The following is a 12,275-nucleotide window of genomic DNA, read 5'->3' as shown; positions in this document are numbered from 1 at the left end:
TGGTGTCGGTTGATGGGCACATTCGACCGTGGGGGAGCCACCCGGTTTTAGAAGCGTGTTAGGTGGGTGGCATTGGTGGAATGTTAGAAGCGAAAGTTGGCATAAGCCCGTCACGTGCTCAGAAGCTAGAAGACGCTCCGCTGTGTCAGTCGTGGGCTAAAGAGAGTACACCCAGCATCACACGGGACTTGCCCCGAGGGGTCGGGGAAACACGAGTTCTCACGATTGGCGCGAGGCGGGCACGAGGTCCCTCCAGGGCGACCAGTGGCCTTCGGGGCCCGTACCGGACAAGAGGGCAGTTGGAAGGGGATGATCCGAACGTCAGACGGCGGCATGGACCGTCCGCCCTACTCCCCACAGTGTCTCGTTCTCGGTCCGGAGCCAGACACGGGATGGGCGGGACCCAAGTGAGCGAGCGGCCAGATCTGGGTGCTCGCTGCTCCCGACCTCGGCCTGGGGGCGGGGCCTGGGGCGGGGCCTGGGGGCTGGGGCTGGGGCGGGGCCTGGGGGCGGAGCCTCCCCTCCCGCCTGCCGTGCTTTGCTGGGCTTGGCGGTTCACCTGTGTCGCCTCCGTCCGCATCTGTCCACCTCGGTCACTGGAAATAGCTTGCAGCCCGTTTTCCTGGCCGTGTTGTTCCCCCAGCTTCACCTTGAGCTTCTGTTGCTCTTAAATCTGTGTTCTATTTGCGCCCTTTTGTGACTTGTTCATCCCGATGCCGCTATTCTGTCTTGTAAGCGGAGGAGCAGTTTTATACGGGGTGGCCACCGACTGGGGAAAAACACATCCCTGCCTTTGACAGGAGGAAGCCCCATCAACAGGCCCTCGATCTCGGTGAGCGGCGCTGGCTTGTCGGGAACGGTGAAGAACCTGCCATGTTGTTTTTTGGCCACGGGCACCTCTGTTCGCTGCTTCTGAGAACCTTCAGGTGACTTTTCTTTTTTTCTTTAAAAAAAACCATTTTTTTGAATGTTTACTGATTTTTGAGACAGAGAGAGAGACAGAGCACGAGTGGGGGAAGGGCAGAGAGAGAGACACACACAGCATCCGAAGCAGGCCCCAGGCCCCCAGCTGTCAGCACAGAGCCCGACGCGGGGCCCAAACTCACAAACCGTGAGATCGTGACCTGGGCCGAAGTCAGACACCCAACCGACTGAGCCACCCAGGCGCCCCTCAGGTGGCTTTTCTAACCGGAGATGCGGAAAGTCGCGCAAAAGCAGTGACCGTGCACCAGCCACGTTTTCATGGCCTGAGTTAGGTCACGTCGGCTCAGGGACACGCGGGGAGGAGCTCCCCAAACACGGCTTTATTTGCACGGCCTGAACGGAGCTGAGGAAGAATTCACTATTTTTCTGCCTAAATGTCATCACCAAGCTTTAAATAGGTTGGATTCAGTGAGTCCTTGAACACATTTGGTTAATCAGTGTCTCCCTGCCCCTTGGTCTTTAAATGCAAGTGGGTTTTAAAGGAAATTATGACTCATATGTTTCTAATTCTCTTATTCTTGCTGAAACTTATCTAACGTTGCTTTGTAATAGTTATCTGATGTCTGAAAGTTTTTGAACTTTTAACTGTTTTCCCCAAGTCAGGACCTTATGTTCAGAAAAACAATTAGCTCAAAACCCTACATTTTTCAACTCTGAACTCATGAGGTTTGCAATGACTTTTATACGTGAGCAAATGTTATTCTCTACAAATAGCTGAGGATTAAATCATCGAATTCCCGTTTTCCATGTGGCACCGTAGGTGGGGAACAAGGAGACCGGCCTTCAGCTTTGCGTGGGGGCTGTGCATCCGCGTGAGCAGCACCCCCTCTGGCTGGGGACGGTGACGGGCAAGGTCCAGGCGCTGGGACGGGGGTCGGGGGCCTGCCCTCTACAGGATTCGGTCCCCACAGATGTCCACGTTGTGTTTGAGGAGAGGCACTGTTTCTCCCAAAGTGAGAGGCGGGGGTAGAGACAAGGGAGGGGGCTCCCCTCTCTGTCTTCACTGGGGGGGTCCTCTGTCCTCCCTGGGGGGGGCTCCTCTCTCTGTCCTCCCTGGGGGGGCTCCCCTCTCTGTCCTCACTTGGGGGGCTCCCCTCTCTGTCCTCACTGGGGGGGCTCCTCTCTCTGTCCTCCCTGGGGGGGGGGGGCAGGTCACCCTTCTGCTCCCAAGTGCAAGGGAGAGAAATGCACAGAAATTGAAAGTACTTGAAAGGCTTCCTTCTCAGTCACCCTGAAATTAGAACTCCCTCGGGATAACTGGGCTCAGAAGCAGAAATTAATGTAATAAGTCACTTGGATGAAGGTGCCTCACACAGACAAAAGTGCTTTTTCTCTTCCTCTTTATCTCTTTCGCAAAAAGGAGATTCTTACTCCAAATCAAGAACCTGGCGAGTTGATGTCTCTGATCCCCACAGGCAGGGAGGGGCGGTCCCGTTAGAGGTCCGTGTTGCTCTCCACTGCAAACTGTGCGCTTGTTGAGGCACACATCGGAGCCGCCGGGGAGCTCCAGAAGCATCTGCGGACACGGGGCACCCAGGGGACCCCAGGCTGCTGTCCCCACATTAACCTGGACGCCCCGAGGCAGAGGATGTTAAGAAAGAAGACGGGGGGTTGAGTCCCGGAGGCCCCAGCTGTCAACTCCAAGACCTTGGACAGATAGATCAAACTCACAAGCCGTGTGTGTCCCCATTTGAAAACCGCAAATAATACTTAGCCTGTTTCCCCGTTGAATTTGGTAACAGTGTCTGGAAAAGGAAGTAATGGACCCCAGCGCTCTGCACGTGCCAAGCCATGGGTTATTTTTGTCGTCTGCACGTGGCCTTCCCGCCTCTTCCCTGCCCTCGCCCACCTGTCCGCCAGGCGTCCCGCCGGCCTGGAGGTGGGAGTTTGTCTCAGGTCGCCTGGGGTCCCCTCGTGTCCCGATCAGAGCTGTCGGTGAAGCAGACGGCATGGTGTCTGTGCTCGACAGATGCTCCTCCGGCGATCTCTGCACAGTCACTGTGCGGGCTCTTGCCCTGAAAGAATGTGGAACAGCCGCGGGGTGGCCCCTGAGTCGGCGCAGCTGTGGCCCGAGACCCTGTGGGCGAGAGGTCCCCTGCCCGCCGCCGTGGCCGAGCCAGCTGCCACTCGCCCTGCCGGGTCCACAGAGCGGGCGCTTCCCCGGAGGCTTCCCTCGACTCCGCGACGGAGGACAGCTGGGTGCCCCTCCCCTAGCAGGACACGGGATGCACTCTGCACTTCACTGGGAAGCTGCGACCACACAGGACCCGGGTCAGGGAGGTCGACCAGAAGTTTCCAGCCAGACAGCATCCCGGCCCAGCCACGGTCTCTGAGAAGTAACCCAAACTTCAATAAAACAGTGGAATTTGGTTGAACTTCCAAGTGACCATTAAAATTCTTCTAACATGACCAGCACAGGGAGGCCGGGTCTCACTTGGCGCGGGAGGGACCAGGGCAGAGGCAGCAGGGAGGTTTCTCCTCATGCAACACGACACCTGTTGTGGGCTGGATCGAGTCGCTGGTGTTCATAAAGTATTTGTGAGGGTTTGCTTCCCTTCTCCCAAGGCTCCCCCAGACGGAGCTTCGGGACACCGTTCCCTGCTTTTATGTTTTTATTATTTTTATTATGAAATGTATTGTCATATTGGTTTGCACACAACACCCAGTGCTCATCCCAACAGGTGCCCTTCTCTCTGCCCATCACCCACCCTCCCCCCCATCAACCCTCAGTTTATTCTCAGTTTTTAAGAGTCTCTCGTGGTTTGCCTCCCTCCCTCTCAAACTTTTTTTTTCTTTCCCTCCCCCATGGTCTTCTGTTAAGTGACTCAGGATCCACACAAGAGTGAAAACATATGGTATCTGTCTTTCTCTGTATGACTTATTTCACTTAGCGTCACACTCTCCAGTTCCATCCACGTGGCTACAAAAGGCCAGATTTCATTCTTTCTCATTGCCACGTAGTAGTCCATTGTGTATATAAACCACAATTTCTTTATCCATTCGTCAGTTGATGGTCATTTAGGCTCTTTCCATAATTTAGCTATTGTTGAGAGTGCTGCTACGAACATTGGGGTACAAGTGCCGCTATGCATCAGCACTCCTGGATCCCTTGGGGAAATTCCTAGCAGTGCTATCGCTGGGTCATAGGGTACGTCTATTTTTAATTTTTTGAGGAACCTCCACACTGTTTTCCAGGAGAAGAAGAGAAATAAGAAAGATCAGAGAAGAAATAAACAATATGGAATCTAAAAAAACGGTAGAGCAGATCAATGAAACCAAGAGTTGGTTTTTTGAAAAAATAAACACAGTTGATAAACCTCTAGCCCAGGCTTCTCAAAAAAAAAAAAGGGAGATGGCCCAAATAGATAAAATCGTGAATGAACATGGCATTATTACAACCAATCCCTCAGAAATACAAGCAATTATCAGGGAATGCTATGAAAAATCATATGCCAACAAACTGGGCAACCTGGAAGACATGGAGAAATTCCTAATCACCCACCCACTTCCAAAACTCAAACAGGAAGAAATAGAAAACTTGAACAGACCCATAACCAGCGAAGAAATTGAATCAGTTATCAAAAATCTCCCAACACAGAAGAGTCCAGGACCAGATGGCTTCCCAGGGGAGTTCCCAGACATTTAAAGCAGAGACAGTACCTATCCTTCTCAACTGTTCCAAAAAATAGAAAGGGAAGGAAAAGTTCCAGACTCTTTCTATGAAGCCGGCATTACTTTGATTCCCAAACCAGAGACCCAGCAAAAAAAAGAGAACTACAGGCCAATATGCGTGATGAATATGGATGCAAAAATTCTCAACAAGATACGAGCAAATCGAACTTCACAGCATATAAAAAGAATTATTCACCGTGATCAAGTGGGGTTCATTCCTGGACTGCAGGGCAGGTTCGATATTCATTCCCTGCTTTTAAAGAACCTCTGCAGAGGCACCGAGTGAATGACGGGAAGGCCAGAGCGAGTGGGTGAGGGGCCTCTGTGTCACTGGCCCTCGTGAGCGCTCGCTAAGCTGTCCTGTGCTGGGGGCGCGACGGCACACCGGGCGGTAGGTCTGTCCGTGTTTTGGAACCACACGATGGTCCCAATTAAAACAATCATCTGGAACATGCTGGCCGTGGGTCTGCGTGTTTCCGCCCGTGAAGCTCCCATGGCGGTCCCGGGACGCATTCGGGACAGACGGGGCACGTCCGGGTCGTGAGCCTTACCTTCCTGAGCTTCTGTGGTCTGCGGGAAGGACACGGTTGGGGCACCATTCCTCCCGTGTGGACACCGTGCCCACGGCGGCCGTGTGTGATTCTGCGACCTGTTAAACTGCTGTTGCCCTCAGAGCAATTCCTCTGGGGCGCTGGGGGGCTCAGTCGTTAACCAGCCAGCTTCAGCTCACGTCATGATCTCATGGCTCCTGAGTTCGAGCCCCACATCGGGCTCGGTGCTGACAGCATGGAGGCTGCTTGGGATTCTCTCTCTCTCCTCTCTCTGCTCCTCCCCTGCTTGCACTCTCTCTCTCTCCTCTCTCAAAATAAATAAACGAAAAAGAAAAGGGAATTTCTTTTAGCAGGCTTAAACGGAGTCTGGAGGAAAAACCCCCCACCGCCGCCCGCCCAGTTCAGACCCGTTTCCTTCAGGAGCACGTTCCCTTCCTATTTTGCTCCTGTACGTCTTTGCTTCACGGTTGCCGAGACGCCCCACCCCCGACCCCAGTGTGGACGACGAGCTCGTCGGAGCCAGAGAAGGCAGTGGAGTGAAAATGCTGGAAGTAATCAGCCCGGAGTGGTCCAGACACTCACCCCTGGGCTCTGAGTGTCCTGTGCATCGGCCAACAGGCACCGACCCCACATTTCGGTGGAGAAGGCCGCAGGCACTCTCCGGCTCCGAGGGCCGCACCTGATTATTCTGAGTCATTTCGGGTCTGACAGGTCAGCAGATGGCCGGCTTGAGTGGCACAACCAGGACCGGGTGCCCGGAGCCCCCAGGACACGGGGAGCCCGTCTCAACACCACATCCATGCGGTGTTCGGGGACACGGCCATGCGCCAGCCCCTTCCGGCAGCCCCTGCCAGGGCTCCAGTGCCACAGCCTCCAGGAGGACTCCCGTATCAGAGGCCCAAAACATTGTGCAAGTGTCAAAGCCTGAAAATGGTCTTCTTCAGACCCCTGGGCGTATGGGTTTCGAGAATGGACCTGCAGGCTGTGGGCAGTGCCACTCGGGCATGCCACGAGGCATTTCTGGGGCTCGGTTCCCTCATGGGATCCACACGAATTCGTTGTCTTCTGCAGCTCTGTGATCCCCGTGGTCCAGTCACGAGCACTGATAACCAGCATGGTGGGTGTGTTTAACCGGGAGAAGCTGAGTGAGTTAAATATAGAAAACAAGACAATTCCAGTCTTTCTGCTCCTTTCTGGAGCCTTTACCTATGATGTCAGTGATGTTGATGGGACGTTTATTTTTTAGATAAAGCTGCATCTGAATCAGTAGACTGTGATAAGTGGATGGTCCTCCGTAAGGTGGATGGGCCTCATCCAATCAGGTGAAGGCTGTAGGAGACAAGCCTGAGCTGCCTGGAGGAGGAGGGAAGTGTGCCAGCCTCTCAGCATCCCCCGGGTCTGCACCTGTACGATGTGCACACACCCCCTCTGGGTTCTGTGTCCCCGGGTGTCCCTCTGACTAACACAACGAGCAGGAACCGGGTGAAAGCCTTCCCTAAAGGGACGATTGCTGGGGCTCTCGCCCCGGAGGTGGCCTTGCCATCACGCTGACTGCCGCCCGCAGGTCTGGGAGGTGCTGGTGTCCGAGCCCATTCGGCTCAGCTGCCCGGGGACAGGGGCGTGCCCGTAACTAGACAGCCCCCGCTCTGTTCATCTCCGCCGCCCGCTCTGAGCGTCCTGATGTGTCCTGATGCCACAGCAGAGGCCCTAAGTGACACTGCTGGAGGGATCAACGCAGGTGGCACGTCCCGGCCGCCCTCATCCAACGTGGAAGGAGGAACGAGGACACAGGTGCACGTGGTCGGCCCGAGGAGCGGCCCCAGTGACCCAGTGACAACACGGGGAACGTAGCACAGGCAAGGGAGGGAGGCCTCTCGGAGAATCCTGTGAAACGCTTCTCAGAATCAGCCCACTTTGTGTTGAGGAAACTGGGTGTGTGTTCACCGCCCCCCGTCCTTCATGGCTTTGGGGTCACCCCGGCCCCCAAGCCCTGCCTCTAGTCGGGGACCCTCCCCTGGCAGAGCTCAGAGGACCGCACTTGCCGTGTGGAGCTGTGTGTGTCTGTGGGAACCAGACCAGCTCGGCGGCCTCAGCGGGGGGCCGGGGGGGTCCCGGGCCCCTGGCGTCCTTCCTCGGCCGCTGCCCCACGGCTCCGTGAGAGCCCGTCCCCACCGCTGTGTCGACAGAGACTCCCTTCTTTGAAACACAGAATAACGTCACACGAAAACATAGGAGCCCCAGGCAGCACAGGGATGGGACCAGAGGTTTGGGGCCAGACACGGACTTTCCCTGCCGTGTACGTGAAGGTCAAGTGGTGGGAGACCCTGGCCAGTGGGCAGCCGTTCTGCACCCTTGGAGGGGTGTGAGGCCCAGAAGCACCAGCCGACAGCGTCCGGGAAGGACACCCATGCCCCTCCTACACACACGCGGACCCTCCGGGTTGTCCTGTCCCCGCAGTTCCCAACACACGCTTGCGATGGATACGTAATCATGACACAGTGCGCTCAGGCACGCACATCGCAAGCCTGGCTTAAAGATGTGGCCGACCCAGGACATCCCATATGGGCGATGCCAGCACAACAGAAGAATGACAAAATTGTAATAAACCCTTCCCATCGCTGACTCCTTTCATCTTCGTAAAAGAAGCTAATTGTAACCTTGACTCTGGCCGTCTGATGGAGTCCCACGGCCCGAGTGTGCTGCGTCCTAGAAGGAAGCCGGTGGAAATCTGCTAGTTTTCGCTTAGCTCCGCTTACCATCAGCCTGGCCGGTGCTGCCCGATGCCTTTACAGTCCCGGGCGGTCCCTCCCGCTGCAATGTTTTGACAAGAATCTCAAGGCGGTAGGGAGGCCGCTGTTATTTCACCTCTCGGTCTTCAGCAGGACATGAGGCTTCAGGAGAGCATTTAAACATAAAAACAGACCCAGGAAAAATCCGCATTAACGCTCATGTGATAATTCAGGCCGTATGCCTCACGTTGTACACGCATGATTGACGTTAACCGAAAACAAAGTTACACTGAAAACAATTACAGCTGTCAATGAACACTTGCTCCACATTTGCATGTTTTAGAGAATTCCAGGGCCGAGAAATATGGAACCCATTGTCTTTTAACCATGTTCTCTTGTGGTCCGTAACACCGGGCAGCCTTTGGTACAACCGTCCAGAGTATCGCGCTTTGGAGTGCCTTGTGCCGTCAGCCGCGCTCACTGGTTGTGTCTAGTTAGAGATCGGACTGAAACCCACCAGAATGAGGCTGAGGCGGCCTTCTTAGAGCAATAAGAATGGGAGAGGCTGAGCCTGATCACTGTGTCCAGAGGGAGCGCAGGAACACAGTTAGGCATCCACAATGACGTGGCCTCCTGACGGCCTTCCCGTTTAATCAGGGACAGATGGAGCCACGGAATTCAGCCGGGCTGTGCTGGACGTCGCCGTGCTAAATGCGGGGCTACACGCAGCCCACTAAGCTGAGAGCTTCTCCAATGGTGGAGCTCGAGCTGTGCTTGGAGGCTGAGTGGCCGTGGGGCCCGGGCACCGAGGGCACCAGAGAGGGCGTGCACAGGGGCCTCGTGGCTCGTGGATGCACTGTGGGGAGAGGCGCTCCTGTGTCCTCGCATACTGGGAGGACGTTCTCCCTGGGAAACACGTTGCCAGTCTCTGCTTCTCCATCCAAACTTCTCCCACGTGGCGGGGACTCGCGGGTGTAAACACTTGAGGGAGACAGAAACAGGCCGACCGGTAGTATTCCTCAAGTTCAGGACGAGAGTGAAGACGGAGAAGTACCAGGAGTTCGGCAGGAAGCACGTGTCGTGTTATTACAAAATGTCAACGACTGACCCGTCCAAACGTGGTCCGGAGGCTGGAACCGCCGGCAGGGACCCGTCGGGTTCCAGCGCCCTGACAAGGAGCCGGACGGATGAGGCGATGCTGAGTTAGCGACCCATGCAGCGAAGTTCCTCTCTTTCAGAATAGTTTCCTACGGAAACACTAGCTTAACTGTTCCTACTGTCGTCATAAGACGTGTGCTTGAGCGGAACAGAATCAGATGAGTCACCCGGGCCGTCATGATCCCGGAGCGCGGGCAGGGGGCACGGTCGGGGGACTTTCGCCAGCCGCTCGGGCCGCGGCTGGACCACTTGCGAGGCGCGGGTTCCCCCGAGACGCAGCGGTGCGCGTCCTCAGCGGGTGGCAGGGTGAGGCGAAGTGCCCGGAGACGGGGAGCGTCCCGCAGGGATGTGCGGGGACAGCTCCTGCGAACTGCAGAGAGGAGGCAGTGCGGCCGGGCGCCCCGGGGCCCCTGGGCAGGAAGGTCCTCAGAGAAGTCAGGCGTGAGGATGTGTTCACACATGACCCCTGCGTTTGCGGGAAGTCAAACACCAGAGGGCAGGAGGGGGGACCGAACAGCTGAAAGGGGACAGCTCTCGAAAGAGAAACAGAATTGGCGAGAGTTCGTTGCCTCTTTTCCCGGGGACTTCCCCTACCTCTCCGTGTTTCCCCGGACTTCTCCCCTGCTCCCCTCCCCCTGCCGGCTGCCTCCTCCTCATCTTTGCGCCTTTTCCTTCCCTGCCTGATTTCTTGGAAGCTGAGATTTTCACGGATGCGGGCCACGCGCCACCGCCCGGGGTCCGTCCCTCTCCGTGCAGGGCCAGGAGCTGTGAGCCTGGGGGCCCGGGAAGCGGGCACGTCTCCTCCGCACGGCCTTGCAGCTAGCGTGGCCTCGGGCCCGCGGCGGGGTGCTGGGGAGCCAGTTACCCTGCCCCGAGCACAGTAGGAGATGGTCCCCAGAGACGGGCTCTTCCCTGATGGCAAGGCTTTCCCCCGACGCGGTTGGCGCCACGTACACGTCACGGACTTTTCCGCCAGACAGACTGGATCGGAATTCAAGTTCTGCCCCTCGGCCGAGCGTGTGAGCCACGGAAGCACACACGGATGTGCTGGGCAATCTCGTGCTTGTGACACACGTCCGTGTAAGCGTTTCAGTGAGTGATCTGAGAGTATCTGAACGGTCAGGGCCGGCGGGCGTCAACATTCACAGTTGTTTTTCGTTTCGTAGATATGAGGTGCCGTTTATCTTTCCAAGCGCTGTCTGTATCATGTCCCATCGAGGCCCCCCAGGGGGTGGGGGACACTGATCTGGGCACAGTTTACAGACACAGAAAGTTCAGACTCTTAGAGCAAACGGGCTCCAGAAAGGGACGGGGCTTCTCGGGAGCTGAAGGTGCCTGTGGGGTTGGCGTGGGCAGAGACAACGTGATTCGGGGAAAACCATTTACACGGATCACGCCTTGCTCACGGAGGCTCTGAGCCTCGGTGCTGAGAGTTTCTAGCGGAGCAAGGCCGTCACGGGGGGGCCTTCAGCTGCCAGAAGGGTTCAGTCAAGTCCGCCAATGGCACCTCTGTGATACAAGTGACTTCCGCAGAAACTTCTGCTTTTAAGAAATACTTATTTGTATTTTTTAGCTACTACACATCCAAAAATCTCAGCACCCCCCCACACACACACACAATGGAACACTCGCCATTTCCTTCACTGTCAATGTGTTTGCTAAATAAATAAGTAAACAAGATGTACTCTGTCAGCCAAACCTTCAAAGGGTCTATTGTTAGAGGAAATACAATTTTCAAAAATGTTATGGAATGAAGTTTTGTTTAAAGTCTTAATATTTAAATTTACAAAGAGAACTTCATGTCTGTTGTGGTTCAGATTTCCTCATTCTGCTGAAGCCTGCTGCTAATTTGGAAATGTATATTGGTTTCTCCTTTAAATTTTCATTAAATGTTACCTAGCCCACATGTGCATTGCATGGGGAGTAGGAGCTGGGCTTTAATATAAATGGCATGTCCGTACACAGGCAAGTTAGAGTCAGACGCACAAGTGGAGGGGAGGGTAAGTTTCCAGGAATGCCTGAGGGGCTCCCTCCACACATTCAACCCCGCGTTGCCCGTGCTCAAGCCTCTCTACTTGTCTGTCCCCTCTCCAGCATTCCCGCCTGTCCCTGCTGTCCATCGGTACCACCAAGCGCGTCACCTCCTCCTTCAGCTGTCGTCACTTGTCTACAGTGTCTACCCAAGGTCTCACCCGACCCTCCCAAGTTTACTTCTAACTCCTCACTTCCTAATGAGCTTACTCCAAATGGTCCATATGGAGAAGTTATGGACCGAACTGTGTCCCCTCAAAATCCGTAAGTGGAAGCCCTAAGGGCTTAACGCAAGTGACAGAGGACGCCAGGCGCAGAGGAGAAAGGAAGCGGAGAGTCACCAGTGTCAGTGGAGGGAAGGGACCTTGCATGCACAGAGGGCATCATCCACTAAAGGAAAAGGAAGAGGCACGTCCTCTCCGCTGAACCACGGGAACGGGGGGGATGGACCGGGTCCCACATATTTGTGTGATGGGGATGGGGGGGGGCTCTGCCTGCGGTCCTGAGGTGACAGGGTGAGAAGCTGAAGGGGTGCAGGGTGGAGGTGGGGAGCCAGGGGAGGAGCAGGGACAGTGAGGGAGTGGCAGGAGATGTGGAGAAGGATGTGGCATCACCTTGGAGTGAATGGGAGACAGAGTCGAGACAGAGCAGCCCAGGATTTTCAAACGGTGACAGGAGTCGGCATAATTTTGTATTTTCCCTGCAGCAATGCTCCACTGCGTGGGCGTGAAAGCAGAGGTCCTGTCACTAGGTTGACTCAGTGCTGGAGTTTTCCCCACGAAGGTCCCAGAGAATGCGGTCAAAGAGTTGAGGACTTTTGCAAGAGGGTAATTCTAAGGACAAGCCATGGACGGTCACCCGTGCAGGGCGGGAAGTTAAGGTAGCAAGTGGCTGATGACTGGGATGGATGCGGGAGCAGGGGTGGGGGGGGGTAGGTTCCGGGGACTGAAGGGGCATTTCCAGGAAATGTGGGCATCGGGTGCACGCATGCAGGCGCGGCGGGAGCGCTGTCCGGATGGAGTCTCCACGGTGTCTCGGCGGGGACGGGTACCGTGGGGGAGGGAGGGCTCACTGCAGAAACAACCAGGGATCTGGCGTTGGGTGGAGATCGAAACTGTGAGCCAGGCGCTAAATAGTCAAGGGAAGTGCG

At 55.7% G+C, this 12,275-nt stretch overlaps 1 long non-coding RNA gene across 1 annotated transcript; it reads left to right on the top strand.

The window, feature by feature from the left end:
* Window positions 1-307: 307 nt before the first annotated feature.
* Window positions 308-3,048, top strand: LOC125165246 (uncharacterized). Its single transcript, XR_007152038.1, has 3 exons — window positions 308-407; window positions 801-926; window positions 2,727-3,048. It is a non-coding gene; the product is annotated as an uncharacterized LOC125165246 (long non-coding RNA).
* The last annotated feature ends 9,227 nt before the right edge of the window (window positions 3,049-12,275 follow it).

Source organism: Prionailurus viverrinus, chromosome B2 (assembly GCF_022837055.1).
Source record: "Prionailurus viverrinus isolate Anna chromosome B2, UM_Priviv_1.0, whole genome shotgun sequence".
NCBI classification, from domain to species: Eukaryota; Metazoa; Chordata; class Mammalia; order Carnivora; family Felidae; genus Prionailurus; species Prionailurus viverrinus.
Note: the sequence above shows the minus strand (reverse complement) of the source record. Positions and strands in the feature narration are given on the sequence as shown.